The 27,605-nt window shown below is 41.0% G+C and overlaps 1 protein-coding gene and 1 non-coding gene across 4 annotated transcripts in view; one reads left to right on the forward strand and one right to left on the reverse strand.

Moving 5' to 3' along the window:
• JAZF1 (JAZF zinc finger 1) overlaps positions 1-27,605 on the forward strand; it is a 343,179-nt gene that overhangs the window by 249,968 nt on the left and 65,606 nt on the right. The gene's annotated exons all lie outside the window — the stretch shown is intronic.
• On the reverse strand, positions 13,245-13,316 carry TRNAD-AUC (transfer RNA aspartic acid (anticodon AUC)). The gene has a single exon. It is a non-coding gene; the product is annotated as a tRNA-Asp (tRNA).

Consider the following 27,605-nt stretch of genomic DNA (forward strand, 5'->3'; position numbering starts at 1 on the left):
CTTGATTTAGCTCTAGCTGTAGCTATTTAAAGAAAAGATGAGTTTGCAGTAAATGGATACCCATTAAAATGGTTTGGGATAAACCATGTGTGACTAAAACCTTCATTTTTAAAGTTCTTTTTTTTTTTAAGTCTGTATTTCATGTTGGGAATCATGAGTTTCATTTAGCGTTTCAGGCTGCATTCGAAGATGAATAAGAACATAACCCACGCCCTCTCTCCCACCTGCACCTGTGTTACAGATGATGGTATCTGTGATTTTACATAGCAATAACCACCTTAAAGTACGTTATTATGTGGCCTATCAAATACCAGTGTTTTTTGGGAAGTCTTTGGTGGACCAGTGGTTAGGACTCCATGCTTTCACTGCTGAGGGCGTGGGTTCAATCCCTGGTCGGGGAACTAAGATCCCACAAGCTGTGCAGCGCAGCAAAAAAAAAGAGAAAAAAAATACCAGTGTTTTCCTTAACTGTGACTGGCCATCAATCCAAGATTATGCTACTACAAATAGCATTCTAATTATCCATGGGCTGACACAACCTGTGCATCATTTTATCCAGGATGGGACTTGAGAACAATTGGGGAAAATGCCTCAGGTAACTAACTGTCTGGTCCCCTCCAACTCCAAATGTCCTTCCAAACCTTGGGTTTCTCTTTTGCTTCCTTTCTCACTCTTCATACCCAGGTATCTTTTCTCTGTCCTTGCCCCCTTTTCCCTAGACTTATCACTCCCTTACCCGCTTCTTAGAAAGTCACCAGAGCCCATACTTTTTGTGCATCAGATGAGTTTCTACTCAGGACTCAGCCTGTGATGACTCAGGGAGAATTCTTCCCAAGCACATCCAGGCAAGTCACCCAAACCTGATTTTCACCATCATGTGCAAACATACATACGTGGTACAGGAGTATCCCAAATCTGTTCTTGCCCCACAAGCAGAGTTTACTCTCATAGTATGGTAGTCATGTGTTTTTCTTTTTTTAGACTATGCATTTTAAAGAATGACTTTATAATTTAATAGTTTTTTTTCCTCTACACCAGAGACAAGCAAACTTAAAGCTTGTAAGCCATATCTGGCCCGCCCCCTGTTTTTGTAAATAAAGTTTTATTGGAACACAGCCACGACCACTCATTTACAAATCCTCTATGGCTGGTCTTACACCATCACAGCAGAGTTAAGTACTTACAACAGAGACCATTTGGCCCACAAAGCCTAAAACATTTACTGTCTTGCCCTTTATAGAAAAAGTTTGCAGACCCATGTCCTATAAGTAAGCTCATTGTAGATGGCCGTCCAGAAGACAAAGATTTAGTGCTGCACTGAGAAATTCTCCTTTGCCACAACCTACCCAAGGAACAGTAGACAAAGTTATTTAATCCCCTTAGGTCTGGTTTCACATTCTGTAAAGATGTGATAGTTAACACCGGCTTTGTTTTTCCGAGAACAAAGTGATAGACTTCAGATTACTCTTCATGTGTATTTGAGGATCTGGTGTTGGATGTCAGGCCACTGCCCTGGTTATGACTCTGTTCGTATTTAGCGTATACTTTCCTCAACACTTCACATTTCCCTGTTTTGTTTTTTTTTAATTTGTTTTCAATTTATAGGAGAAAGTTAGATGGACTTTTTGTATTAAGTGGTAAGATATAAACATTTTCTTAAAAAAATAAATATAGGACAGAGAGTTTATGAACCTTTTCTTGGTGATAGAGCAACTGTCTACAATATTGAATTCTTACGAACGCATCTGAAGAAAAAGACTGAATCATTTCTTTTTTCATGAAGAAAAGTTTGACCTTTTCTTTTTCCTTAAATATATTTCAAACCCAATAGAATTATCAAAAAGTGAACATACATATGTTGTATTGACATTTTTGTATCACTGCGAGAGTGCCTTATTCCACTAACGTCAGTGTGACCACTGAGATGTGTTCTTGGGAGAAACGGAGGACAAGGCTGGAATGTTCCAGAGGCTGCCCAGGAGAACAAATGTCAGGCTTACAATAACATTTCCTCATGTTGTTCTTCCTTGTAGTCATTTCTTTATTATTTTCATATAAGATACATTTTAGAATTGTATTAACTTTGTACTGATCAAAAAGTAATACATGTTTATTATGGAAAATGCAAAAAATACGGAAAAAAGCACATAGAAGGCAAATTTTCTATAATCTCACCACCCTGAGATAACCACTGTTGATATTTTAATGTATATCTTTTCAGGCTTTCTTTCATATATATTGTATGAATTTTAAAAAATTACTATTATGGGGAATTCCCTGGCAGTCCAGTAGTTAGGACATCACGCTTTCACTGCCGAGGGCCAGGAGAGCCCAGGTTCAATCCCTGGCCAGGGAACTAAGATCCCACAAGCCACTCGGTGTGGCCAAAAAAAAAAAAAAAGTTACTATTATGCTTTCTTTGGAACAGTAATAATACTGCCATTTATTTTTTGACTATTTGGTTTGACTGTGCACTTTGCTGACAGCTTGGCACGCGAGATCTCATTTAATCCTTACCGTGTCCCACTGGTGTGCAGGTATTATAAACCTCATTTTGAGAGACTGAGACGCAAGAGGTTAAATCATTTGCCCAAGGTCACACGGCCCACGCCTAAACTCTCTCTTGGACACTGTACTCTCTGCCTGTAAACTTCTGCTTAAAGTCAATAAGCCAGGGTTTGAAACTGGCAAGCTAAGGAACTTCTTTGTGGTTAATGTCCTATTTAGTCAAAGCGGTTCTTCTGTAGTGCCCCCTGTAGTGAGTGTTTTCACTGAAGATTCCAGAATGACCCTCACTTCCTGCTGCGAGCCTGGATCTCCGCCACGTGGCTTCAGAGACACTCCCTGGCCCTTGGGCCACTGGAGTTTTCGGGGTGGCTGCCACTTCTGCTCCCGCCCCCTGCTGGCCGAAGCACACAATATGCTGGTCATCCCACAGACCACCGGGCAGTGCCTGGCTGGCCCGCTGGAGCCACCTGACCCTAAGTCACAGAGAAGTATTTGAAGCACTAAATAAATTATAAAACAGAATGTAGCAGGTCCTTTAAAGGAGTCAGCTTCTGGAAGACTGCTTTATTTGTAAGCTTTGAAGAAGAGTCCAGAGGGAGAAGTTGCTCAGAATACTTTCGGTTGCAAGAAAACTGAGCTGACAGTTGAAATCAAATCTTGAACTCCCCCCACCCTCGCCTATTCTTGGATTTAGGGCCTTCAGGTCAGCCCTGTCCCCGCCCTCCTGTTGCTAACTGCCACGTGCCCTGTGGAAAGGCTGCGGCTCAAAGATGGTTAAGAAAGTAGTTGTGCTATACTAGGGAGGGCGCTAGCAAAGAGCAAAGGAAAGAATTAGTGTACTTTAGAGCATACTAAATTAGAACTTCACAAAAGCAAGCTTTTACCAATTCTGTTTTCTTCTGTGTTAAAAGGTAAATCGAAAATGAACTGCGACGTTCTTTAGTGGGAGTCATAAAAGTCCTTGCCTGCAACTGGCTTTCCATTAGGAAACCTAATAAAAATTTGTTAATGCATTGTGATTCAAAATTACTATGAAAGTTAAGAATAATAAAGCAGAACCTAAATAAAGTGCTCTTAACTGTGTTTATATCTGCATTAGGCTTAAGCTGTGCTGGCAATTATGTGTTTTTACTTTTCGTTGTTCAACAGTTTCAAATGTACCAGAAAATGCTGGCCAAAGACTGTTGCCTAACTAAAACCAGATAGGTCCAGACTTCCAAAAGCTATGAGAAGAAGATAAATCCCTCTGTTCAAAATAATCTGTACATTTTAAGTATAGCAATCACATATACCATTTGACACAATTTGGTACAGGTCTGTGTTTTCAGTAAATATATGATTAAATAAATAAAAATGAACTATTTTGATAATGTTGACACAAAGTTATATGACCTCATGTTGAGTGTGAGACTCGCAGATGCAATTATTATTTCATTTTATCAATTACATGTAATGTGAGACATTTTTGTTGTAGGGTCCCTAAAAATTGATTCTGGGGAAGAAACTCTTACTTTCAGAACTGGTTCTGACCTTCTTGTAGAATACTAATTAACATTTGGAGTGACTTAAAAGGTGCTGAGGACCCTTACCCAAAGAGTGTTTCCAAAGGCTGGCATTATGAATTATGCCCTTTTTGTAACTTTTCTCCATAGTTCTTTTTTAAAATGCAGATACTATTCTGAGAGAGTTATTCCGACAGAAATAGGGATTGATGACTCTCTGTAAGACACCATGGTCCCTGCCCTCATTGGGCTTATGATTTACAGGTGTCCCCCACTTTTTGAGAGTTTGCTTTACACCACTTCGCTTTTATTAAAGACCTACATTAGTACCTGTGTTCACTAACCAAAAGAGATCTGAAGAGGATTTTTTTCACTTTTACGAAAAGGGGGGAGGGAAGCAAAAATAGGGTTCAGTGAGTGTTTCACAGCCAACTGTTCACAGAGGCAGCACACACCCCAAGCAGTGAGAGCAGCACCCCCAAGCTCCTTCCCTGGGAACTACACTCAGCCTCTCAGCATCAGGCCGCTATATCCTTGAACAGTGTCTATGAGCATCTGTGCTTTATCTCGATTTATTTTGTGCATTCGTTTGCAAGATGTGCCTTTTGGTCCTCGCTGCTTCGATTTATGCCATGTTGGCTTACGTTCATAGGAACACTACTTTCACACAGTGGGGGAAACCTGTAGTTGGAAAAAAAAGAGAGAAAGGAAAAAGGCATTGACATTTCACTACCTGTGGAAGGCAATATGTGGTTCTATGATCATAGAAATACTGTAATACATTTGAGCACTTATATATGTGTATGCGTATGCCAGCCATTGTTCTAAGCACTTTACATCTGTTATATCATTTCATGCTTACAACAGTCCTGTAAGGAAGGTACTGTTACCCCCATTTTACAAATGGCACAGAGATGTTAAGAAATTTGCCTATAGTCACACAAAGAGGAGATGATCAAGCTGGGATTCAAACACAGCAGAATGGTTCTGGAGCCCATGCTCCATTTAACGTGCCTCTAAAGCACCCTTTTTTTTTTTTTTTTTTTTTTAAAGGTTTTGCTCCAATTAGTGCACATCTGGGAGGTTTGCCTAGATTTCATCCTATTTTTTTTTAATTAATTTTTATTTATTTATTTATTTTTGGCTGTGTTGGGTCTTCGTTTCTGTGCGAGGGCTTTCTCTAGTTGCGGCAAGCGGGGGCCACTCTTCATCGCGGCGCGCGGGCCTCTCACTATCGCGGCCTCTCTTGTTGCGGAGCACAGGCTCCAGACGCGCAAGCTCAGTAATTGTGGCTCACGGGCCTAGTTGCTCCGCGGCATGTGGGATCTTCCCAGACCAGGGCTCGAACCCGTGTCCCCTGCATTGGCAGGCAGATTCTCAACCACTGCGCCACCAGGGAAGCCCTAAAGCACCCTCTTAATAGCGAGAACGTCATCATTCATTTCTATAGTAAATACTATAAATAGAATGTCAACAGAGAGCATTGAGGTGGGGACTCCACAAGGAATTCTCAACTGAGAGGAAGAAAGATGCAGCTGCTGCCTCTGGGAACCTTAGGAAACTCTGAACAAGGAGATGGAGCAGCCTCTGGATCTTCTGGTGCAACCTTTGCCACCCAGCATGGACCCCTATACTTTTGAGTATTGGAGGGCAAGGAGGGAGTCAGACTCCAAGTTATTCCCTTTTCCCCCGCTTCCCTCAACTTCTAGGAGACCTTGGGGATCAGCTGAAGCAGTTCACAGAAAAATCCACCCAAGTCTTTGACCCTGGCAATACTATGAAGATTAAAGGGAAAAGTGTGTCCATTACAAAATGAAAACCCCCTTCCAGAAAACCTACTTCTCTGTTACCCCCTGCCACCAAGCCTGGACTCTGCTGAATCTCCTGTCCCCAGCACAGAATGGACTGGGAAGAGCACCAGCCTGGAGGGATTCTTGAACTCCTTATCCAAAAACACTACCTCTTAGCCATTCTCTGCCTCAGTTTCCTTGTCTATAAAATGGGTCTTATAACACTTTTCCTGTTTACATCACTGACATTATTGTGAGGATCATGAAACCTTGGTCTGTAGAGACAAATATTTATGGAATGCCTAACATGTACGAGGTTATAAATGAGAGAAGACGACAAAATAGTGAGGCTGGAGTGCTGATACGGTGACATCTCTCAATTTTTCTAATGAGTTGGGTGAGCACCACATATTCTATTAGCAGAAAGTCAGGTTTTCTTCTTAACATACGCAAGTTGTCCAAGGACGAGTCTTCCGATGTTAGGGTGAGCTTGCAGGCCTAGGCGTGGCCCACACCAAGGCAGAGCCCCACGTGGACGCCAGCCACAGCCCTGTTCTATCATCCTGCTCTTAGCCGTCGTTTTCCCCAAAACCAAGCGCTGCACTCAGAAAGCTGGGTACAGAGGTGCTTCCAACACAGTCACGTGCTGTACCCAGACCAGCCCTCCTCTCCATCTTGAGCCTGGTTCATCTCTCCATACTCTTCCTGCCCTAATGGTGACATCACTCCCCTTTGGGACTCTTACGGCGCATGCAGAGGGGTTCACGTCCTCCCCAGCGTTCTGCTCCCTATAGCTGAGGAGCTTGTCCAGACTGGCTGTGGTAAGGTTTCTGAAGTTTCTAGTACACACTTCCTCATAGCTAAAGTTATGTTTATACACACACACACACACACACACACATTAAGTTATAAAGATACTCAAGTGTCTGCCCCAGAAGAAAGATGATCTGCCTCTCAGAGACCTCAGTAGAAGTTCATAGATATAGGAGAGGCCACGATGATTTTTAAGGATGCCTCTGGTGGGCGTTTTGCTTGCCCTCTGACACACACATACCAGAATGTATACATCCAAATGAGTGTTATCCTTTAAAAGCATTACACTGGGAGGTGTTGGCAGGTGTATTTCAGTGATTCTCCCATGGCTCAACACATGTTTGCAGCTGCTCCTTTAAAGGCCATGGCCTTATTTGGGGGAGTTCTGCTGTGTGCGTTTCACTCTTGAGGTCTTAGGGGCCAGATCACCCACCTTATTCTCCAAACTTGATTACAAGTGGCCTCTGGCCCCTCCGTGATACAGAGTTACCACCCTCAGTGATATTCCACAGGATTCCAGGCATTTTCCAAGGTTGTCTTCAAGAGGAAGTCTAAAATATTTTTGCATAGCGAAATGACAGCACAGTGGTACATATACATATGGCCTCCTCGGGTGGCGGCTTTAAAGATGAGAGCGTTATCTTTTTATATGTGCTCTGGCATTTGTCTTAAAATTAGTCTGATTACTTTATAGTTAGACATCCTGTGTTGGTCAAGTTCTGTGCTCATGGTGGGTGGTGTGATGTTTGTGTCCTAAGCAGTTCTAGATTTTTGCTTACTTAGAGCTGAACTCACTGCTGTCTTAGCAAAAAACAAGGTAAAGCAGCTTTTGCAGATTTGCCCAGAGAATGCACCTAGCACTGTATTGGCTTCGCGAAAATGAGAAGAAACTTTTAGCGGCATCCATTTTTCTAGATACCTTCATATGACAGCAAAGTGAAATAACATTAGCTGCCTTCCTCCCTGCTTCCATTATCAGATGACACAGTTGTCTAAATAATCATTTCAAAAAATCACCTCTCTTCCTGGTCTTCCCAAAGGAAAAAGGCTTAGAACGATGAAAATATACTTCATGGGTGCTAATTCATTCTTTTCTCTTTTACTTAACTTTCGTGAGAGATTTTTAATATGTCTCTATGCTCCTATTATAGTGAAAAAAATTCCATAAAGTGTTCAGTTTCTGAAATACCAAATTGTCAGACCGTTTCTGAATTTGGCTGCAGGCAAATGGTGAAGAGTGTGATTGAGGGCCTCTCAAAGCTATAAAATAGCTACCTGGACAGATAGCGATAATGACCGGGAACAGTCCCTCCTCTCCACCCGCATCCAACGAGAAGGAGGTGAAGGAATCATTTCTTGTGGCCAAGAATAAAGCCCGCTTGTAACTTGTGGGTGAATTGTAAGCAACACTTTGGACCCAAAACTGATTCAGTTCTTTCTGTTTCTTCCATTAACCCTGGACTAGCCCATCCCTGCCAGATGTGCTGCGTTTTCCATCTCCTTCGCTCAGTCTCCTGGTGTTCCAAAAGTGGTCTAGGGCTTTGTCCAGTTTAAGTTCAGCCACTAAATCATGTCACTGTGGTGTTAATTTCCTTCCCTGCCCTGAGGATATGCAAATATGCTCGGCTTAATCCTCATCACCTGTCCTCTCCTAGTGGGCCCAGTCTGCACACAGGCCGGCACTGGGGGGACGGGGCGGGGGGCCGCCGGGAAGCAGGGGCGGGAGGCATGACTGTAAATGTCGGTGGCGCCAGGCCGGGTCGCGCTCCCATTGCTGGCAGCCCAACATCTGCTGAGAAGCGTGCAGTTCCATCAAGCCAGCCACCGCCTCCCGGTGGGAGATAAGCCCAGGGAGGGAGGCTGAGCCTGGCAGCCGGATTCCAGGCCTGGTAAAGTCGTGTCTAACATTCAGCTCTGTGAGGTTGGGATGGGGGAGTGTGGAGATGGTTGCATAGGAGCCGGCAGCTGCCCTGTTTTTAGCTCGGGCTGTTGACAGTTCCTGCTGAGAGCACTTGTTTCGGAACTCAACAAAGCTGGAAACTCCAACTTTTTAATTTGGGGTTTGCGTTTGGAAGAGTCGTTTTACTGGAACCAAAACCTTTGCTGACATTACCCTTTGCTGGGCTTGTCTATACCGCTGAGTAGAGGAGACAAGAAAAACCTCCAATACCGAAAAGTGTGTATTCCTGGGAACAGCAACAGTCAGATAGTCTGACGACCAGAGAATGCACGGTGGCTTAGTTAGACTGTCGTCAGAATCCCCTGGGAACCGCTGAGAATCATCTAGAGATTTGCTGCAAACAACTGCAGCCGTGGTCCTTGCCCCTTGCCCCAGACCACTGCCTCCTCGTAACTCCCTACGGGTCTTTCAGAAAGATCCTATTAACCGATTACAAGTCCTGAGGAAGGAAGGACATTTTAACATGCAGAATATCAGGTTCTTTTCATCATCACATCACTCCCCATTCATTCCACTTATCCTGGCTGCCACGTTTTGCTACCAGGGAGAGGAGCTTTGAGGAGACAGCCCCAGCCCCTTTGAAAGTTGTTAGAAGCGTGTATCTCTGGGTGCTCCAGGAAGTATACGAGTTAACTGGCACAGATTAAATGCAGTAAAAGAAAATATTTTGGTCAAATGCTTCCTCTTTTAAATTAATATTCTCTTGACCATTGTGGGAAAAAGAAAAAACCACTATTAAAAGTTGTCAGTACTTTTGCTGACTTGAAAATATTATAAAAAAAATCTCCTATTAAAAGTTGTTGGTTATTTTGCTGACTTGAAAAATATTTTATAACCCACGTAAAATGTGGTTCGAAAGTATCGTCTCAATGAAAACAAGAGCTTGTTTTATTTTGTTCTGTCTTCGGCACACTTCCTCATATTTATCTTTTACATGTGGATTTCTTTCAATAGTGATTTATATCTGCTCCATCCAAAAAGTTTAAAACACAATATAAAATGCCCTGTAAAAATTTACACTAAGTTTCCTAAAACACTTGAGAAATTCACTGAGATTTGCTAGGCATACACTTCATTCATTAAAATGAAAACTTGGCTGAAGAAATCATGGTGTTTGTCTGCATAACTAACTCCTGGTTTCTTCTTCCTGGCCTCAAAAAGCCAGATGTGCTAGAAATTGCATTTTTCAAGTGAACTATTCAGAACCCCGTATTCTTCATGGGTAATCATAAGAATTATGAAGACGATGATACTGTCCCTAACACTATGCAGTGCATTATCGTGTTCCCAGGGGCGTACAGAAATTTTTCCATCCAGGCAACATGCCTTAAGTGGGTTGACAAAGTGTTCTTTTGGAAGAGTCAGTGTCAGCCCGCCCTTATGACAAACATCTTTCCAGTGAGATCCATTGTGTGCAGTTTGGACGGTTCCCCCTTTACTGCCACTCTAAGAAAAGTCTTGCTGGTTAAGCGCCTACAAACCTTCTGGCCTGCAGAGGGCTCTATAATACCATGTTTTCGTAGCTCATGCTTGGAAAAAAGCAAAAAAAAAAAAAAAAGGTACTTGCTGGAAGGGGGAAGGGGAAGCCCAGAGACTTTATAATGCTCCAGCAGTCAGTCTGGTAAACAGACTAGGAATTGTGGGCAAAGTGCTTTTCCTTGAGTTTTGTACAAAGCCTGAGATCGGATGACTCTGTCCGGACTCATTACTTTAAGAGCCTAGAGCTAGTTCACATAGCAGTAGGAGTCTGCCAAAAAGACATTTCATTATTGAAACCGAAACTGGGTATATTGTAACTGCTGATTAATAGATTGTTTTTCAGTATTTCAAGTAATTTATAAAGCGTTTACACACATAAATAGAAAGCTTTAAATGCTGATATTCCATAAAAAGTAAATAAAATATATTTTTGTGCATTAAGACTTAAGTGCCATGATTTCATGTCACAAATTTAAAGCAGCCTGGTAAGACTTGACAACATTACTGCAGCTCTGTTTTTACATTAGGAAATTAATTAAAGCAGTAATTTATGCTTTTTTCCACTTAGAGGTATTTAGACCTCTCTGTGTTACACCCTATATTTTCCCTTCAATCATTATATTATAGTAATCTATCTTAAAAGACTCTATCTTATTCTCTTGCTGGTAGAAGAATGAGATGGGGAGGTGGGCATTAATTAATCTAATGGAACGTTTGTCCTGTGCTACTGAGGCAGGTCCAACAGGGCTGCAGGGACTTCCTGCGGACTTCGAAGGGGGGAGCGGGCACCTTCATATTTATTCACATGCCCCCTCCTTTTTTCCCCACCTTAAAAGAGAATTTCATTTTATATTACGTTAGAACAGTTTTGTTTTTTTTTTTCCTGGTGTCGGGAAGGGAGGCAGAGGAGAGCAGGAAAGTATCTGACATGCCATGTGACACATCATCATTTAGACTTGGCTGTTCTGAGAGACCTCATTTTTGAAGCAGAGCTGCTATATAGTTCAGTTATGTACTGTGCTAACCCTAAAGTACATTAAAACACGCCCACCTGAGTAGGTGATATGCAGTTTGCAATTCAAATGAATACTGTCCTGACTTTATATCAGAGCTAAATAATGACTCTTGAGATATCAAGAACAAATCGATCACACTGTACTTATTCACTACAGTTATTTCTGTTAGCAACTATAATAAAATTATTACTTGATGAAATTTTAATGATGTAAGTAATTTTGTTCCCCAAGAGGCATCAGTTGCCAAATGAGGCTGAAGTTTTGAAAAAGCTAAGGGCTCGGTGCATGAAAATACGACCAGAACGCCTTTACTCTTGGATATCATTTGCAATACTGTGGACTAGTCTTAGGTCAGAGCCAAGGACTTTTCCTTCCTCAAGCACCAAAGGTGCTTCCCTTTAGGCATTCACTCCTGTGAGGCATCCATTTGCTTGGATTTTAAGGGTGGCATTCAAGGAGGATTCTAAGGTGCCAGCAATTATACCACTTCCACTCAGAGTTAACTCAACTATTGGAAATAGGGAGTGAATTATGCGTTGTCATTAATGATATTTAGAGCGAAAGCCTACTTCCAACTTGTATTTCTTGAATTGATGAGTTGCTTTTAATTATTTAATAAGAGGCTTAGGTGAAATTAGACTCCTGGAGTCCTGAATCTTCCTTAGCTTTGTGGCGTCCATAGTCCTCATAGTCAAACAGGACCAAACTGAGCCCACTCCTTCCTTTTGTAACCTTAAGTCATTCCTCTTTTCTAAGACTTCACCCAAACCTATCGTATGCTTTCCCGCAAATTTGGTATTACTTTAGTAATTATAAAGCGATTGTTTTGTGTTGTTGCCATGTTATCACAGAATGTATCCTCATGCTTGCTCTGTTCTGACTAGCACTGGTAGTTACATTTTGACCAAAAAATATGCTGCTACAGAGCATTAAGGCGTTGGCATGCTTGCATTTCGAATAGTCTAAGCTCAGTGGTTCTCAAACCAATAACAGCAGTATCATCTGGGAACTTGTTAGAAATGCAAATTATTAGGTGTCACCCTAAACCTATTAAATCCATTTACCTTTGAAAAATTAAATGATAGATTTTTAAAACTTTCATGGCAAGTTTGAGCATGACTGACTTATGACTTCTATTCCTTATTGGTTTATCTCCCCCAAATTTCCCCATTTTAGCTCCTATTCACAACTTGGGGCCAGGTCCAAAATATTTCTCTCTCCTGAGAGTTCAAAAGTTATAATTCTTCAAAGTGTTAATTTTATTTCCCATCCTGATGGGCTAGTCTGCCACCTATGCTGAGTATTTAAAGGATCTGTCTTTCAATACCACCTCCATCATTTACTAAGCAGGTAATCCGCAGTCAGCCTTTTAACATCTGCTTTTAAGAACTATAATACTTTGCATGCTTGAAAGCAAAAATCTGAAGACAGAGGGCTGGGCCCAGGTGACTTTGCAGAGTCCCAAATTCAGATTAGTGATATTAATGAAACTTGAAACATGCTTTAGCATTCCTTTTCAATGATCAGTGTCACTTCCCACATTTGAGCTCACCAAATTTTATTTTAAGCCCCACTAGCTGATTTCTCTCCTTAAGTTATCACCACTGTTTTCTGTTTCTTAGTTCATTCTGGGAAGATATTGTGAACAGGCGAGTATATAGTCAAATAGCTCAGAGAAAATGGAAATTTCCATAGGTGGTAAAAAGTGCAGCCATGTAATGAAGCAGCCATGTGGTTGCTTGCAACTCTGCTCTTAAATTTCCAATGTAACTCCAATATGAGCAGGCAAAAAGTGCTTAATAACCACCTGATTGCATGCAAATAATAAATGGAAAAGTTCAAATACTGTAAAGTATGGACAGCTCCATTCTTCAGCTAGATTCTATCTGTAAGCTGCTAATTTCCCTCCTTTGCTCAAAACGATATAAAGATGTCTGTGACATGATCTCTGCTCTCAAAGTCTGCAGTCTAATCAGTGAAGTGATATTAATATACATGGGTAATTATAAAATAGCCAAGTACTGAACCTTGTGATTTTCTTATAGTTGAAATTGGCATCCACGTGAGAGAAATGTTGGCTGGAGTCATGATGAAAATGTAACTTGAGCCAAGTGTTGAAGGATCATTAGGGTGTTTTGTTTGTTTGTTGGCAGTGACTCGGCTTACGGGATCTTAGTTCCCTGACCAGGGATTGAACCCGGGTCACTGCAGTGATAGCGCCGAGTCCTAACCACTGGACCACCAGGGAATTCCTTGTTAGGGTTTTTTAAGAAGGGGTGTTCGAGCTAAAAATAATAATAATTATTTAAATGCAGTATAAAATTTTTATATACTTTATCAGGATGGGTTTCACTATACTGCTTTAACAAATAATCCCCAAATGTCAATGACACAACAAATTTATTTTTTGCTCACTGTACATGTCCAACGTGGCTCATTAAGAAAGCTCTGCTAATTTCAGGCACTCGGGAACCTAGTCTGATAAAGGCTTTACCTTGACCTACGTTCTGTAATTACTACAGCAAGAGGAGGGGTCGCTGTGAACTGTCATTTCCATGCCATATTTCACTGGCCAAATCAAGTCGTATGGCCATGCTGTATCATGTGCCCAGACATGGGTGAGCCGGAGGTACTTAGGGAACAGCGTCACTGACTGCCACATCTTTCTGTAAAATCGTTAGAAAGCATACAACACTTGGCGTACCCCGGAAATAAAACTCTTTCTTATGCAAGCATCTCTAATTTACTTTCTGAGGATTTTTAGTTTGCTTGGTTTCAGCTTCCGTCTAGGAAACTAGGGATACAAGTTGCTAGCCTTCCTCAGTCTCCCCACTTGCAAGTACCCTGACCAGTGTTTCCACAGAAACCCTATGTCCTATAAAGAGCATGTGTAGCTGCCATTGCTGGTTTCCACCCAACACTATCCCTCCCCTTCTCATTTGCTGGAGGGGCCCTAAATTTATTCAGGTGGTAAATCTTAAACAGTCTAACCTCAGAGGTTCTCACATCAGCAACATTAGCACTACCTGGGAACTCGTTAGAAATGCAAATTCTAAGGTTCCACCCAAGACCTGAATCAGAAACTTCGGTCCAAGTTAATGGTGGCAATTCATTCTCCTTCCCACTGATTGACACAAGTTAATATCGTGATGCAGGTCTAGCCAATGAAACATGAGGGGAAGTAAGCTGGATGGGAGGGTGAAGAAAAAGTCCTCATTGTCTTTTTAAAAGACTGTGTCTCTAAGTCAGACAGAGTAAGACAAATACTGTGTATCACTTATATGTAGAATCGAAAAATACAACGAACTAGTGAATAAAACAAAAGAAGCAGACTCACAGATATAGAGAACAAACTAGAGGTTACTAGTGGGGAGAGAAAAGTGGGGAGGGGCAATATAGAGGTAGGAGGGAAAAAGGGTTATTATGGGGTTATATGAAACCATGTGTGTGAAACTTTTGAAAACTGTAAAGCACTATAGAATTTAAAGAATCATTCATTCAACTTAAAAAAAAACAAAGACTGTGTCTCCAGGAAAAGATGTGATAAAAAGAGCTGCTGCAACCTTCTGGCAACCAGGAGATGGACAACATGCCAGGGATAATCAAACAAAAAGAGAGAAGGAACCTGAGTCCTGGGTGCTACTGAATTAACTAACAGCCTGGAACCACCCTTTAGCCAACATTTTTATAGGTAATAAATTCTATATCCGTGAGGTGACTTGCAGCAAAAAAGCATCCCAGCTATGGAACAAAAGTTCCACTATATTCCCCAGCAGTGCTCTCCCTGCTTTGCCACAGCTCTCAGGAGGTACCTTCTTCTTTGGGGATCAGGGAGACCTGAATCTCTGCCCCCTGCTAGTTTGTTCTAGTCTAAGACCACCTTTGGCTGTTCAGGCAGCCGTATTAGCTCATTGATTCTCCAGCTATATGTCAAAGTTTTCCTCTTTTGTTCTACACAGTCAGCTCAGTGTTAGGGATAGCTCCAGATTCAAAAAAGGTTATCTAACAAGCTCAAATTTGTTGTCCGAGCCCCACTATCTCAATTCCAGAGAATCAATGGATCGGTTTCTGCTCACACTGCTGCATAGCCAGGCCCTACTTAGAACAGGCCTGAGAATATGTCAGCCAAGTCAACTGTGAAACCTAGAACAACGACACGGTCACTAGCGCACAAATTGGCCCCTTTGCAGGTAGATCTCTACATGTGCCGAGGGGCAGATGAATCCTGAAGGACTTTTTTTTTTTTGCATATAGTTTTTTTTTTTAACATCTTTATTGGAGTATAATTGCTTTACAATGGTGTGTTAGTTTCTGCTTTATAACAAAGTGAATCAGTTACACATATACATATGTTCCCATATCTCTTCCCTCTTGCATCTCCCTCCCTCTCACCCACCCTATCCCACCCCTCTAGGTGGTCACAAAGCACCAAGCTGACCTCCCTGTGCTATGCGGCTGCTTCCCACTAGCTATCTATTTTACATTTGGTAGTGTATATATGTGCATGCCACTCTCTCACTTTGTCACAGCTTACCCTTCCCCCTCCCCATATCCTCAAGTCCATTCTCTAGGAGGTCTGTGTCTTTATTCCCATCTTACCACTATGTTCTTCATGACCTTTTTTTTTTTTTTAAGATTCCATATATATGTGTTAGCATACTGTATTTGTTTTTCTCTTTCTGACTTACTTTACTCTGTATGACAGACTCTAGGTCCAGCCACCTCACTACAAATAACTCAATTTCGTTTCTTTTTATGGCTGAGTAATATTCCATTGTATATATGTGCCACATCTTCTTTATCCATTCATCCGATGATGGACACTTAGGTTGCTTCCATGTCCTGGCTATTGTAAATAGAGCTACAATGAACATTTTGGTACATGACTCTTTTCTCACAGTATATGCCCAGTAGTGGGATTGCTGGGTCATATGGTAGTTCCATTTTTAGTTTTTTAAGGAACCTCCATACTGTTCTCCATAGTGGCTGTATCAATTTACATTCCCACCAACAGTGCAAGAGTGTTCCTTTTTCTCCACACCCTCTCCAGCATTTATTGTTTCTAGATTTTTTGATGATGGCCATTCTGACCGGTGTGAGATGATATCTCATTGTAGTTGTGATTTACATTTCTCTAATGATTAATGATGTTGAGCATTCTTTCATGTGTTTGTTGGCAATCTGTATATCTTCTTTGGAGAAATGTCTGTTTAGGTCTTCTGCCCATTTTTGGATTGGGTTGTTTGGTTTTTTGTTATTGAGCTGCATGAGCTGCTTGTAAATCTTGGAGATTAATCCTTTGTCAGTTGCTTCATTTGCAAATATTTTCTCCCATTCTGAGGGTTGTCTTTTGGTCTTGTTTATGGTTTCATTTGCTGTGCAAAAGCTTTTAAGTTTCATTAGGTCCCATTTGTTTATATTTGTTTTTATTTCCATTACTCTAGGAGGTGGGTCAAAAAGGATCTTGCTGTGATTTATGTGTCATAGAGTGTTCTGCCTATGTTTTCCTCTAAGAGTTTGATAGTGTCTGGCCTTACATTTAGGTCTTTAATCTATTTTGAGTTTATTTTTGTGTATGGTGTCAGGGAGTGTTCTAATTTCATACTTTTACATGTACCTGTCCAGTTTTCCCAGCACCACTTATTGAAGAGGCTGTCTTTTCTCCACTGTATATGCTTGCCTCCTTTATCAAAGATAAGGTGACCATGTGTGCGTGGGTTTATCTCTGGGCTTTCTATCCTGTTCCATTGATCTATATTTCTGTTTTTGTGCCAGTACCATACTGTCTTGATTACTGTAGCTTTGTAGTATAGTATGAAGTCAGGGAGCCTGATTCCTCCAGCTCCATTTTTCGTTCTCAAGATTGCTTTGGCTATTCGGGGTCTTTTGTGTTTCCATACAAATTGTGAAATTTTTTGTTCTAGTTCTGTGAAAAATGCCAGTGGTAGTTTGATAGGGATTGCATTGAATCTGTAGATTGCTTTGGGTAGTAGAGTCATTTTCACAATGTTGATTCTTTCAATCCAAGAACATGGTATATCTCTCCATCTATTTGTATCATCTTTAATTTCTTTCATCAGTGTCTTATAATTTTCTGCATACAGGTCTTTTGTCTCCTTAGGTAGGTTTATTCCTAGATATTTTATTCTTTTTGTTGCAATGGTAAATGGGAGTGTTTCCTTAATTTCACTTTTAGATTTTTCATCATTAGTGTATAGGAATGCAAGAGATTTCTGTGCATTAATTTTGTATCCTGCTACTTTACCAAATTCATTGATTAGCTCTAGTAGTTTTCTGGTAGCATCTTTAGGATTCTCTATGTATACTATCATGTCATCTGCAAACAGTGACAGCTTTACTTCTTCTTTTCCGATTTGGATTCCTTTTATTTCTTTTTCTTCTCTGATTGCTGTGGCTAAAACTTCCAAAACTATGTTGACTAATAGTGGTGAGAGTGGACAACCTTGTCTTGTTCCTGATCTTAGTGAAATGGTTTCAGTTTTTCACCATTGAGGACGATGTTGGCTGTGGGTTTGTCATATATGGCCTTTATTATGTTGAGGAAAGTTCCCTCTATGCCTACTTTCTGCAGGGCTTTTATCATAAATGGGTGTTGAATTTTGTCGAAAGCTTTCTCTGCATCTATTGAGATGATAATATGGTTTTTCTCCTTCAATTTGTTAATATGGTGTATCACGTTGATTGATTTGCGTATATTGAAGAATCCTTGCATTCCTGGAATAAACCCCACTTGATCATGGTGTATGATCCTTTTAATGTGCTGTTGGATGCTGTTTGCTAGTATTTTGTTGAGAATTTTTGCATCTATGTTCATCAGTGATATTGGCCTGTAGTTTTCTTTCTTTATGACATCTTTGTCTGGTTTTGGTATCAGGGTGATGGTGGCCTCGTAGAATGAGTTGGGGAGTGTTCCTCCCTCTCCAATATGTTGGAAGAGTTTGAGAAGGATAGGTGTTAGCTCTTCTCTAAATGTTTGATAGAATTCGCCTGTGAAGCCATCTGGTCCTGGGCTTTTGTTTGTTGGAAGATTTTTAATCACAGTTTCAATTTCAGTGCTTGTGATTGGTCTGTTCATATTTTCTATTTCTTCCTAGTTCAGTCTCGGCAGGTTGTGCATTTCTAAGAATTTGTCCATTTCTTCCAGGTTGTCCATTTTATTGGCATAGAGTTGCTTGTAGTAATCTCTCATGATCGTTTGTATTTCTGCAGTGTCAGTGGTTACTTCTCCTTTTTCATTTCTAATTCTATTGATTTGAGAGGGGGCTTCCCTGGTGGTGCAGTGGTTAAGAATCCACCTGCCAATGCAGGGGACATGGGTTCGAGCCCTGGTCCAGGTAGGTCCCACATGCTGTGGAGCAACTAAGCCCGTGCGCCACAACTACTGAGCCTGCACTCTAGAGCCACAACTACTGAGCCCGTGTGCCACAACTACTGAAGCCCGCCCGCCTAGAGCCCATGATCCACAACAAGAGAAGCCACTGCAATGAGAAGCCCGCGCACTACAACGAAGAGTAGCCCCCGCTCGCCGCAACTAGGGAAAGCCCACACACAGCAACGAAGACCCAACACAGCCAAAAATAGATAAATAAATTAATTAATTAAAAAAAAAAAAGAATCACTGTTGAGTTAGAGCTAGACAAACCAGGATGTTACTTAATGTCTCAGTGTGAAATGAAGCCCTTCTCTGAAATATGCAGATAAATAAGAAAATGTTTGACAAGAACATGAAATTTCCTCAAAATATATATGACTTGAAACTTTAACTACTATTCCAATTCTTCTGAAAGTTAGTGATTCCCAGAAATTTTTCAGGCTTTGCTAAATAAAGTATGTATGTTCTGGGCCATGCCATTGCTTAAAAGGCTTAAAATAGGGCTGAGGTTGTCCTATAAGTGAAGAGAATTACAGCAGATAAGCAAATGTAATACATGGGTGAATGCATAGTATAAGTTTGTGGTATAAGGTACAGTCAGTCCTCATCATTTGCAGATTCCGTATTTGCGAATTCGCCTACTCACTAAAATTTCTTTGTAAACTTAGAATCAGTACTTGCGACACAGTGGCTCCATTTTCACTAGTTCAGTGTTTGCAGCAACTTTATAGAACATAACTGCTGTGAATAACTGAAGAATCAACTGTAATTCTATTTACAGGAGTTTAAAAAACACATTCAACTAGTGCCCTTTACATTTAATGAGTTTTTTTTCTCTTTTTTTTTTTTCCACACACACACACTGTATTTTATTTTTACAAGAGATAAATAGACTGACACCAAGCATTGTACATGGATGACCACAACAAAAGCAACAATGATTGCAATTACCAAACATGAAACACACTCATACTATGTCAGAATATTGACATTCAGTCCAGTAATCCTCCACTGTAACAGCTCCTTTACTTTGCAGTGAAAATTGATTTGTATATTCTTTGCCTCTGAGTCCTTGTTGGATTTTTTTTTTTTTTAATTCAGACAAAGTCACAAAACTTATACTCATCCTCATCAGTTCACTCAGTCCCATGTAACTAATTTTTTTTCATCTTGATCTTTTGTTAGCACTTTTATGAGTTCATCAGTTTTTCATTAGAGTTCTGAAAATGCTTATTCATTCAGTTCAGCAGTACAGTCAGTTACCAGAAACCTGTACTTGTCCGAGTCTTTTCCATGAATTTCTTGAAGATGAAAGCCTTTTATAGGAACATATTTGCAAAAGCATCAGAGTACACCCAGAACTGTCTGTAAATGACAAAAGACTTAAAAATGACCACTGTTAAAGATTTGATGAAAGTTCATAATAATGCAGTTGACAAGAAAATTAGTTATTTCTGAGATATACATTTTAAAGTAATAACTAGGATTATTACTTGTAACATTATACCAGAACATATAAGGTTTTTAGAAATTTCATGTAATGTCTGAAACATTTATATTAACATATTTCCATACATATTTCCATACAAATACAAATATAAGATTTTTAGAAATTTCATATAATGTCTGAAACATTTATATTAACATATTTCCATACATATTTCCATACAAATACAAATATAAGATTTTTAGAAATTTCATATAATGTCTGAAACATTTATATTAACATATTTCCATACAAATACAAATATAAGATTTTGAGAAATTTCATGTAATGTCTGAAACATTTATATTAACATATTTCCATACAAATAACCCAATGAAAGTTTAGTATTAGTTGTTTTGTTTGTTTTTTTATACTGCAGGTTCTTATTAGGCATCAATTTTATACACATCAGTGTATACATGTCAATCCCAATCGCCCAATTCAGCACACCACCATCCCCACCCCACCACAGTTTTCCCCCCCTTGGTGTCCATATGTCCATTCTCTACATCTGTGTCTCAACTTCTGCCCTGCAAACTGGCTCATCTGTACCATTTTTCTAGGTTCCACATACATGCATTAATATACGATATTTGTTTTTCTCTTTCTGACTTACTTCACTCTGTATGACAGTCTGTAGATCCATCCACTTCTCAACAAATGACTCAATTTCATTCCTTTTTATGGCTGAGTAATATTCCATTGTATATATGTACCACATCTTCTTTATCCACTCGTCTGTTGATGGGCATTTAGGTTGCTTCCATGACCTGGCTATTGTAAATAGTGCTGCAATGAACATTCGGGTGCATGTGTCTTTCTCCTGAACCGTCACTGAAATGTTGTGTTTGAGTCTTAGGCTACAGACCACCTTTTAGGTGTAACTAATATCTTCTTGGTATTTTATTATGAACTCCTTTTGGGTAGTCTAAGAGTGACCAAACCAGTACTGACTCACCAGAGAATTCCAGTTCACCAGGGTGCAGAGTACTATGGAAAGCTGTCTTAGGGCCCTTCCCCACCTCTCTCACACACATGCGTGTGTGCACCTGCACACACACAATTAAAACTCTTTTAAGGAACATGTGAGATACAGGGGTAAGAGGTTTGAGGTTGAATAGTTAAAAATGTGAGCTGAAATTTCAGTTGAATTCATTTATTTCATGATCAGATCTTCTCTTGCAAGAACCCTGGTATTTACTAGATAATATTTCACTGTTATCTTGAATAAGTCAATAAATCAAGTCCATCATGTTTGAAATTTAATAGCTGCCTTATTAACCAAAATTGAGTATTAATAATAAAGTCAACATATTTACTGCCCTTTTCAGTGGGGTGATTTTCATTATTCATTACTCAATTACTTTTGCAGTAAAAAGAAATGAGTTATGATTTGTTTTGGATGAGCACGTTATTAAATTAATGACTTGTTGCAAATGTTTTAACCTAAATGTTGTAGTTGAAAAACATTGGTAAAACTTTGCACTTTACCTTATCCAGGATAATGAACCTATTCTAGTCAAAACCCTAAAACTCAGTCCACTTTAAATTACGCTACAATAATAGCGTACTGCTATGTGATACCTGGAATATGAAATTTTTTAAAAGTTATAGCGATCAAATTATGCACCTCAATTAATTAGGCAGTAAGCCATGAAAGATCTGTTGTTACCAGTGGGTGAAAACTAGTTTGCTATTTAATGACCCAAGCTGAAGTCAGGCTGAGCTAACCTGAAAGAAGGCACTTGTTAACCACAGGAAGGATGAATTTTGAGAATTGTAATTACCATATTAAATGGAACTTGGTGGTTTATTACAGCCCCCTTTTGAAACATAGCATTATAAAGAATTCCTGCCCTCAGCAAGGCAGGAAGCTTGATATCCTCCCCTGTTTATTTTATAATTACTCAATAAAATCCAGATGAAATTAGTTGTTACCAGTAATTAATGACCAGTTTAATAAAAAAGAAGGGAGTCGAGCAGATGGTGATTATTTTTTTTAATAGGGCCTGCTCGAAGGGATCATCCTGATAGTAAACTCTTAACAGAAGTTTGTAGCTAAAATGGCTGGTGGTTGCCCATCTCATTGGTTACCGAGGCTAGTGTAATCCTTGCTTTTAAGAGCTACGGCCCATTTCTTCACCAGCTAAAATTTTTAAAGTAAATGGCACTCTGGTTACTGCCACAAATAAAATAGTTTTCATTAGCACACCAGGGGTTGGGATGGGGAGATTCTAAAAGGAAGGTGAGCCCTGTGCATGTCTTGGGAAATCCAGAGGCCCCTTTTCTATGGGGATGTTGAACATGAGATGGAGTCAAGGTTGAACAGGTATTAAAGATGCTCAGAGAACCCTGTGTGAAAATGAAAGTTAGTATCATCCAGTCGTTTTTGATCAGTGGCACCTCTATATGGGAGACGGAGTAAGAATGGCGAGGTCAGTGTTGGCCACATGCCCCTCTTACCCTTAGCTGGTGAGCAGGATTTTCCATTTTTTTGTAAGAGATGTGAGTGCTGCTTTCCTGGCAGTCATGCTTATTAACACGTGAAAGTCGGAAATGCAGTCTGGAAACAGAGGGGGCACAGAATTCATACAGACATAGCAGACGCTGAGGGTGCCTGCACACAGTTCTCAATACCCAGGACCCTGGCCCAACCTTACACGGCCTCTGCTTGAAGCCTCATCCTGCTCCTGACGTGCTCCCCACGTTCTGCTGGAGAGTCACTGGGGCTGTCCCCTAGGTCCCCCCACCAGGCTGCTGGCTTCCTCCTCTCCACGTCTCCCTCAACCCTTGTACCTGCATACATACTTGTTAAGTAGAATTACAGCACACATAGTCCTGGGCTCAGCAGCTGCTGAAAATGTTGGGAGCAATTCCCTACATTCGTTCACAATTTTCCAACTTACAAGGATTTTCAGAAATATTCAACCCACATGGCAACTACGTCAGCGGACAGTCTCAGCCGCATTTGTTTTAGCCCCATCCCTGCCTCTCTGCTATGTCCCCAGCCTCGTGTTTGTCCTACTTCTTCTGCCCTTCTTATCAGTCATTCTATTTTATTGTACTTTCATGGATCCCGGAGAGCCACCTTGCATTCTTCCAGAGCTGGCAGAAAGAAAGCAATGAGTAAATCATACCCCCATTTTACAGATAAGAGAACCAAAACCCAGAGAGCTTAAAAATTTGATCACAGGCATGTGATTAGCATGCGGTAGAGCTGGATGCGGGTCTTGTCTGCAGTTCCCACCGTGGTCTCTCTGCACCACAGCCCTTGCTGAGTCAGAACCTCACCAAGAATGAATGAGAGAAATTAGGCTTCAGTTATAGTAAAATGAGGGCAGGTCAGAATTTAAGTGGCCAGAGTATCTATTTGCTTGCATATAAGAGGAATGGGGCATCTGGAAGGGCTCCCATGGGTGGGCTGGAATTTCTTCCTCTGGAAATTTCAATCAGGGCAGGAGATGAAGGGGAAGGAAGGGTTTGAGCTGAGCTCTGATGCAGCCTGAAAGGGGACAAGTGGTTTCCATCTTTAGAGCAGTAAACGTGCCCACCGTCTAGCATCCTGAAGGCCCCTTGGAGGTTGCCCAGGCCTGGCCCACCCAGCACTGTTCATGACGGGGTCTCCCTGTCCACGTCCCTCCTCCACCCACAGGCGGAGAGCGAGAGAAGCCAGGCCTTAGAAAAGAACATTCTCTTCCCAGTCCTACTTGCCCGAAAGGTGTGGCCTTATTCTGGTTTTTGTTTTTTCTTAACAATGCACTGTTAAGAAAATTAAAATTAAAAAGATCAGAAAAAGTCAATTTGGTTACAAAAAAAAGGAAAATAATACAAGCTCTTCTGTAATGACGTCCCTTTGGTTCCATTAGGCCTGATGAGGCACATTCTCAAGGCCCCTCAGGAGATGAATCAACTCTTTCAAAGGCACTGGGGTTCCATTCAGTGAATTACCCACTAAATGGCTCCCAGTTATCCTGAAAGAGATAACATCTCCTTGCAGATTCTTCATGTTCTCCCAGGGAGTGATGCACACACACAGAGAAATTGTGGTTAATTGCATAAATGAGGCAGAAGTCGGCTGTATGTAAATTCAGCACTGTGGTTGCAAACACTACCTAGGACAATCAGAAGCAAGGGTGGGGAGAATGGGAGCTTCATTTTGGCATCCTCCAGTCTTTTCCCCATTTTAATAGGCAACCCTGGCATTCTGTTTGCATGCTTCTTGCATTTTAATCCCCAGAATTCCTCTCTCCCCAATTTTGCGTTGTGCGCTTTAGGGCCACTTGGCGCAGTGAGTAGTCACCAAAGCCCCATTGTAATTATATAGAGGAAAAAGTTGGAAATTTTTTTTTTGTCATCTATATTTGTTTTCTATCTTTTCTTTTTTTTTTAATTTATTTATTTATTTTTTGGCTGTGTTGGGTCTTCGTTTCTGTGCGAGGGCTTTCTCTAGTTGCGGTAAGCGGGGGCCACTCTTCATCGTGGCGCGTGGGCCCCCCACTATCGCGGCCTCTCTTATTGCGGAGCACAGGCTCCAGACGCACAGGCTCAGTAGTTGTGGCTCACGGGCCCAGTTGCTCCGCGGCATGTGGGACCTTCCCAGACCAGGGCTCGAACCCGTGTCCCCTGCATTGGCAGGCAGATTCTCAACCTCTGTGCCACCAGGGAAACCCATAAGTTGGAAATCTTTTAATGGGCTTTTCAGAACTCTAAATTTCAAGGTTTGTGTTTTAATTTTAACCTTAACCTTAGCAGGCTCCTTTATCGCCTTGCTCGTACCTTTCTCATTGCCCCCTCTCCTTCCTCCCTCTGTGCATCACCCACCTCCATCTACAGGGGTGGGTAGGAAATTACCTTTTGAAGTCAGTGGGTGCTCCAGACACTAGGATAAAGAGGATGGGGTAGACTGGCCCAAGATCTTTCTCACCAAAGGAAAAGAGAGTTTGGTCTCAGATCTTACCAAAGTGAAACTCCTTACTGTAAAGGCATTGTGAGCGAACTTTTCATTCCCAACGAGGAAAAGAATTAGACTTTTTCTCTGGATAACTTTGATTACACAGTAAGAAATACAGGATCAGATAAATTCATGAAGACTTCCCCCAGGCAACTGAAAGGGGAGGTTTAAGTGAAAATCATCGTGAAGTACCCTTCGCAGCAGGGAGCTGCATCAGAGCTTTTATTTCAACAAGTTGTTGGGATCTCATTATTAAGGGAGTTTGTGGACAGTTTGCAATTGAATTTGAACCACTTCCTGCACGTTGCATCAAAGCCATGGGATGCTGTGTCTTGGGCTAACATTTTTCTGCACATAGTGTACCTGGCTCTGAGCTGGAGGGCATAAATATCATACCTTTCAAAGGGAAGATATCTTTGCACCAAACAGTCATGTAAACAGTAAATACATGTACTTTTTTTTTATTATAAAAGGTAGATCTTCAATCTTAAGCAAAATATTTGTTCCCCAAATGCTTATCTAAAAGTGTAAGAGGAGAAATAAATTATTAAGCCTGAAAAAAGTATAAGAACTCCATTTTTCAGTGATTTTGGGGGCTCCTCTTCCTCCTGCTGGCTAAAATGTAGGCATTCTCCACCGACACCCCCAGTTTCTCTTCTCAACCCTTGTCCCTGCTCTCCCTCCCTGCGTGCCCTCCTGCTTTCCTCTCTGGGTGGATGACTCCCAAGTCTAGGTTGCTTACCTGTTTGTTTATCCCCCTTGGATGTCGCACCACCATTTCAAACCCAGCATATCCAGAACTGAACTTTTATCAGCTATAACAGCACCGTCCAACAGAACTTTCTGTGATGATGGAAACATTCCATTTCCATGCTATCCAATATGGTTGCCACTAGCCACATGTGGCTGTTTAGGTTTAAATTAATTAAAATTAAATAAAATCAAAAATTCAGTTCCTCAGTCACACTAGCTACATTTCAAGTGCACAGTAGCCTCATAGGCTAATGGCTGTTGGATTGGGCATCACAGATCTTGAGCGTTTTTGCTTATATCTTTCCCGCAGCATTTTATTAGCATTTAGTGGGTCCTTGGGCAAACTACCTGATGTCTCTGAGATTCAATTTTGTCATCTGTAAAATGGGACCGATAATAACCCCTGACGAGGTGGTTGTGAGGATTCAGTAAGGTAATAGAAGACATCTAGCTTAGTACATACTGAAAAGGCTTTTTTTAAATTGTAAATCCTTTTCCCTTCTCCAGTATTAAATTCCAGATATCCATCTGAAGCTTAGATGATGTGAACTCACCAGAGCCATTATGGCTCAGTTTGCACTTTGTAGGAACACCTGAAGGCACTCTGGGTTTAAGCTGTAGACCTTTGGGGTTTGGTTATTGGAAAGGTTCTGAGCGATTCTCTGCAGGCGGGTTAATACAAGAGGGCTCTGCAGGATGTAACAAGATTCTCCTAGGTTGCTGGGAAGTATTCAGTATTTTAGTTAGGACATTAGCCTTGTTTCCCAGGGCATAATGGCAGTAGAAAAATCCCCAAGAGACTAGCATGTATAGGAATGTTTAGAGAGAACCCGTTTGCTTCGGTGAACACCAGAGGGGTGGGGGGCAGTTCGGTTTGTGAGCATGAACCTGACGAACGACTGACTCCCTGGGCATCAGAAATGGCCTGGGCATTGGGTGAGAGGTGTCCAGGGCCTTCTGGGAGAGCAGGGCCTCAGTCCTCACACAGGAAGCCCTCTGCCGTGGACCAGTCCTGCACACTCATCAAACAACAAGTTTAAAAGGGGGGTTGTGTGGTTTATATCCTGGCTGCAGTCCATTAAAGCTTTAATTACATTAATTAGGGATTTGGAATAAGCAGGTTGGTCAGCCTGAAATGGAGGCCTGTGCTCTCTGTGAAGAAAAGCTTTGCTAAATAAACCAGCAGGATAAACAGGATTTGGGGGGCACATGTATTTCTGGGAACCAGCTGATGCTGAGGATTAGTGCACGCTTTTGGCATGCAAATAAAGACTGCTCATTGTAAATCCACTGAAGGTCTGGAAGCCCCTCCAAGAAACACTTCATTAGCAGTTAAATACAGCGACATTCTTGAAAATTTTAAACACTACCCACACACATACCCTGAATTTTTTTTTTTTTTCAAAATAACCTGTAAAGTCCCTGTTTGGGATGGAACATATGGGGGAAAGGTGATTAGGGGATCTTGTAAAATACAAATTAATTTTGAAGCAGTACTGACTAGTAATTTTGTATTGTTCCCTTTTCCCCCCAAATTTAAAGGACCCCAGCAGTACCATTATGATATTCAAAGCAGTGCACCATTCAACACCATAATGGGTCCCCCATAGCTGAGAGTTGGGAGCCATTGGCTCAGACCTTCCATATTAATAAACCTTTGGAGTGTCATTCAACAGTATATACTCTGTATCATAGTGCTCAAATTTTGCAGACATTATAGTTTAGCTGTGTCTATGTCAGAGGGAGACCCTGCAGTTATGCCACTAACCATCTTACTCAATTTTGAATCTTCATTAGGTATTTCCCAGGGACTATGTTGACATTTTTTTTTTCTCTCTTCTCTCTTGCCTTCTCCCTTATTCTTCTGCTATTTATTTTATCCCTATATATTTTTCAAGTGATCAGATGAACACAGGATGATAAGAAATATGTGAAGGATAATAATCATGGCCTA

Source organism: Balaenoptera acutorostrata, chromosome 7, assembly GCF_949987535.1.
Source record: "Balaenoptera acutorostrata chromosome 7, mBalAcu1.1, whole genome shotgun sequence".
Lineage (NCBI taxonomy): Eukaryota > Metazoa > Chordata > Mammalia > Artiodactyla > Balaenopteridae > Balaenoptera > Balaenoptera acutorostrata.